The sequence below is a fragment of the Pipra filicauda genome, unplaced genomic scaffold, assembly GCF_003945595.2.
Source record: "Pipra filicauda isolate LSUMZ 115617 unplaced genomic scaffold, ASM394559v2 scaffold265_size1292809_pilon, whole genome shotgun sequence".
Classification (NCBI taxonomy): domain Eukaryota; kingdom Metazoa; phylum Chordata; class Aves; order Passeriformes; family Pipridae; genus Pipra; species Pipra filicauda.
In genome coordinates, this window is record NW_024104382.1 from 704615 (window position 1) to 709188 (window position 4574).

At 35.5% G+C, this 4574-nt stretch overlaps 1 long non-coding RNA gene across 1 annotated transcript in view; it reads left to right on the plus strand.

The window, feature by feature from the left end:
* The window catches only part of LOC120323449, a 45276-nt gene extending 42473 nt beyond the window's left edge, over nucleotides 1-2803 (plus strand). The window contains exon 3 of the long non-coding RNA XR_005563896.1: nucleotides 1873-2803. This is a non-coding gene — a long non-coding RNA (uncharacterized LOC120323449). The remainder of the gene's footprint in view (nucleotides 1-1872) is intronic.
* Nucleotides 2804-4574: the final 1771 nt, after the last annotated feature.

Consider the following 4574-nt stretch of genomic DNA (forward strand, 5'->3'; position numbering starts at 1 on the left):
ACTGGCTTCGTGCCTGACTGTGCACCTGATAACCTCAACTAGTTCATGTGAAGTGGAACAGAACACAGTGCTGAAATAAAACATTTTTTGTATTTAAGATATTAAGAAGTTGGCTGTTACCTCTGTATTCAGAAGAGGAAGCAGGTAGATTTGGAGTAGGGGCAACAGAGTTGAATGGTCACCTTTCCACATGTAAGAGTTCGGGCTCTGATTAGCAAGAAAAAGTCCAAAAGTTATTGAAAAAGATGGACAAGTTTTATTTTTTCATTTAAATGTTGTAGATCACAGAATAGAATATGCTGAGTTAAAAGGGACCCGTCAGGACCATCGAGTCCAACTCCTGGCAGGGACACCCCAAGAATCACAGTGTAATGACTTCTTGGATTACAGGATTTTAATATCCCATTTTAATTATAGTAGTAGTAGCTTCAAGTCTGATTTACTTTGAACATAGACAGAATTTTTCTCTAGCATATTTGCTGTTACCTTTTTTGTTCACTGAAGGGGTTTCATCCCTACATCCCAAAGTTGTTTTAATTTCATCCTGGTCTGTAAAACAGAAGTGAGGATATGTGTGTAGTTTGCCCTGCCAGTTTACAGTTCTTTTAGAAAGCTCCTCTGCAGCATTTGTCCAGACCAAAGAGTGCAAATTCTAGTCTTCCAAGAGCCTTCAGATTATTCAGAAGGTTACTTTTTAGTTGCTTTACTGTGGGACTACTCTGAGAAGTTATTTTCTATCTTCTACTTAAACAGCTCAGATATTGACATCCATGGTATTAATATATACTTGGGAGGAATATAAGGGGAATATTCTAAAACTAATTTAAATAGTGTTAAGAATTTGATGTGGTCTTCAACTTTATAAATTTTCCTTCTCTGTCCCCTTGCATTTCCAGTCATACAGAATCCTTTTGATACTTTTGCATCTTAAATCTTCCCCCTTTAAGTGACTTTGTGCCGTTCATCCTCCTGCCTGGGTCAGCTTCTGCTTCTCAGTGAGACTCTTGAAGATTTTTTAAATTTTTCTTCCTTTTTTTTTTTGTGCTTTTTTAAAGGGATGGTTAAAAAGCAGACGAATGCATATGCAACCAGTTGATAGGAAAAGCTTCAACTTAATTTCTTAAGAAATTAACTACTCGAATAAAATTCATTTACCTGCCTGCTGGTGATTATCTATTAAGTAGTCTGGGTATAAGTGTCAGTTTTTAAACTCTCAGTTTTGAGTAGGACTGCGGTGTGAATGTCTCATAAATATTTCCCAAGAGCAATTTATTTTTCTAATGAGCTTGAACAGCCTCTGCCTCGTGTAGCACTTTAAAGGGTTTTCAGAAAATCAATTCAGTCACAGAACTGTCATTTAAAACTTTTCCTTAGTTACTGTAATTCTGGATATTCTCAGTACCCCATTAATTAGTACACTTAATCATACCTTGTATAAAATGCATGATAATATGGGTTAATGATTCCTAGAATTTCACAGAGAAAGAGGAACATGAGTGTTCATAGCCCTGAAAACAGTTTGATGTTCTCCTGTAGAATTATGTACAAGCAGTTTGTACAGACTGACACAGAGGGGCTGCACACTTAATTTTACTTGCCAGTCATGTCTTTTCAGAGTAATTACTTTGGGAGTGTGGCTTTTCATATTAAGATTTAAAAGTTACTAATATCAAACATCAGTAACAGTTTCATTATTTCTTCCAAAGTAGCAAAAAAAAATATACATTTAACATAAATACTCTTAGTTCTCATGGAAAAGAAAATCTGCCTTACTGGTTGGCACTTGTGATGTTGATATTTTGAGCTATTTAGGATATGGCAGAGATGACAGTTAGTTGCAGTTATATACTGTATGTTATTTTTGTTTTTCAGGATGTGACTTAAAATGACTTCTGATTCTGAAGGTCCTCTGAAAAACACGCTGTGCTTGAATGTTTGCTAAGGACAAGTAAGTGACTGATCTCATAGTTGAAATATATATATATATACCTGAAAAGTTATTCCCTTACTGTTTTTAAAGCTACAATTTAGTATATAAGAAGCATATTCTTAAAAAAAAAAAAAAGGAGAGGGGGGAGGGAAAAAGGAATAAAACCCCAAACTTATTGCACTGCTGCCAGAAAGTGAATTTTCTGTTTATTTTCTTATGGCTTCCTATCTGTGTAAGTGAAAACATCATTTGTTTCTATGATCAGTCTTATAACAAAGGAATCTTTGCATAATATCAAGAATATTTTGACTCAGAAGTTTCACTGAAAAGCTGTGATACTTTTTACATATGTTTATTTGAGGGAAATATAAGTTTGAAATAATGAATTTCCACCTAGAATACAGAGTTGCAGAATGGAGTGTCCTCTAATTTTATTTATATCAAATAAAATTTAAATATTTGGGGCTTCTCTTAGCACAAAACAGTTAGTTTATTGCAATTTGCATCTTATGAAATGTGTGACTTACAGCTTGGTTTTTAGGAGAGAGGATTATATTTAATATTTTAACATATAAAATAAAAAAAATTCCAGGCCATCTTCATGATTCATTGAAGAGAACTTCTTTAATTCTTTGTAATTGGCTTATTTTGAGTAATGCTAAGAGCCAATTTATGCTTTTTTGCCAAGTGCATTTTCCAAACAAGAAATCATCTCAGACAGAAGAACCTCCAAGCATGCAAGACACCACAAGTACATATATTTCATCTAGGAAAAACTTCATGGTTTCATAGGGCCAGCAAAGTGTTAAAAACGCTTTCATGCAAAAAATATTATTTTAAAAAGTATTTTTATGTGTTTTAAATTAGTATTGTATAGTCGTGTGTGTGTGTGGTCAACTGTTTCAGCTAAACAAACATAAAAACTAAATCTGAAGCATCTAATTGTGTTTTTGGGCTCCTGTTAGGACAAAACCTTCCCAGTTGCCATGTTTTTTTTGATGAATAGTAGTAGAATACTGAACTTTTTTGGTCTTAACAGTAAAAAGGCATAAAAACTTTCACTTTTGAAAGCTATGTGTCAGAGCTGTCTATTGAAATAATTATTCACTTCAGGAATACTCCTCAGAACTTCCAAAATTGGGTTTCTCTTCGGAAAAACTTTTTAGCCCCTTAGAAAGTTACAGGCTCATCTTCAGTGAATAAATGTAACACCTGCTGCTTTTAAACTGGGGGTTTCTTCCACTATTAACTCACTGAATAATAGCTGCTTCTTTGGCAAATATTTCCTGTAGCTGGGAAATTAGTTTGACTGTTAACAATTTGTACTGTGAATCCATCTGTGCTGGGAAGCAGCTTCTGTGATTTCCTTAGCTAAACAGTTACAGAGTTGTTCTGGGCATGACATGCCTGCCCAGCTTGGAATGATATTCTTAGGAAAAGGGAAATACATGTGCAGGAACTCTGCAGCTTCAGGCCTGAATAAACCACCACCAGCTACTTGGGTTTAAGAGCAGGGAAACAGCCTGTGCAGATCACCTGTTTTTTCCTTCCGTGTCCAAGCTCTTATATGTAGGGACTGAACAGTTTTCTTAAATAGAAGGGTTGTGCTCTTTGATATGTATCATGTTTCTGAGTCCAAATGTAGTAATTTATGGTTTTCTATTTACTCATATTATCTCTCAGTACAAGTAAATGCTAAAACAAAAATGACATTTCCAATATAAATCATTTAATGCGACCCTGTAACCTTCAAAATTACATTATCATGAAATGTCTGTCCCAGCTCAAATTTTCAACTGTTTCCTCCTCTTAAACAGAATTTACTCTTGGCTTCAGACACACTTGCTGTGCCCACACCCTTCCTGAGCTTGCCTTAAGACTTATATTTTAAGCTCTTCCTTTCACTTTCCACGACAGCTCTTAGCTCTGCTCTCTGTCTATACTCAGATGCACTTACATATATATATATATATATATATGTGCTACTGCAGTGCCAGGGAGGGAAGCAGCAGCCCTGGAAGGGGGTGTGTGTCACCCCCAGCGTGACTGAGGCTCCAGCCTTAGCTGGGAGCTCTGTGGGCATAAGACCTTATGAGTCATCTCTTCTGTTGAGTGTCACCTTCAGATAATCAGCTGCTTTTTGCATGATGTTTCTATAATCTAGTTTTTTTTTTTACAACTGCTCACTTACTCAGATGAGTAGTTTTTCGTTCAGCTGCTTAATCGAAGGAAATGTGATCCCTGCAGTTTTCGGTGCTGTACCGTCATCTAGTGGCACAGCAGTGTATTTTTCCTGGGCCCTAATAAGTGTATTGGAGAGCTTTTTGCCCTGCAGGAATATCTGAATGAATAAAGGTCTTCAGACTTGCTCTTCCATCTCTCTGTATGTTGGGTTTGTCTTATTCATCCTGGTTTTGTATCAAATATTTAGGTGTAAGACCAACTTCTTACCTCTGCAGTTCATGCCCACAGTACAAAGTGAGGCATCTTCTGTAAGTCTTTATTTCAATTGTGAGATTGTGTTTTACTGTTGGTTTTAATTTTATTGTGATATAAAAAATATATTATCCTTCCTTTCCTAATGCATATCTCTGAAACAAATTTTTAACCTTTATTTTTGCTTACATTGACACAAAGCTTTATA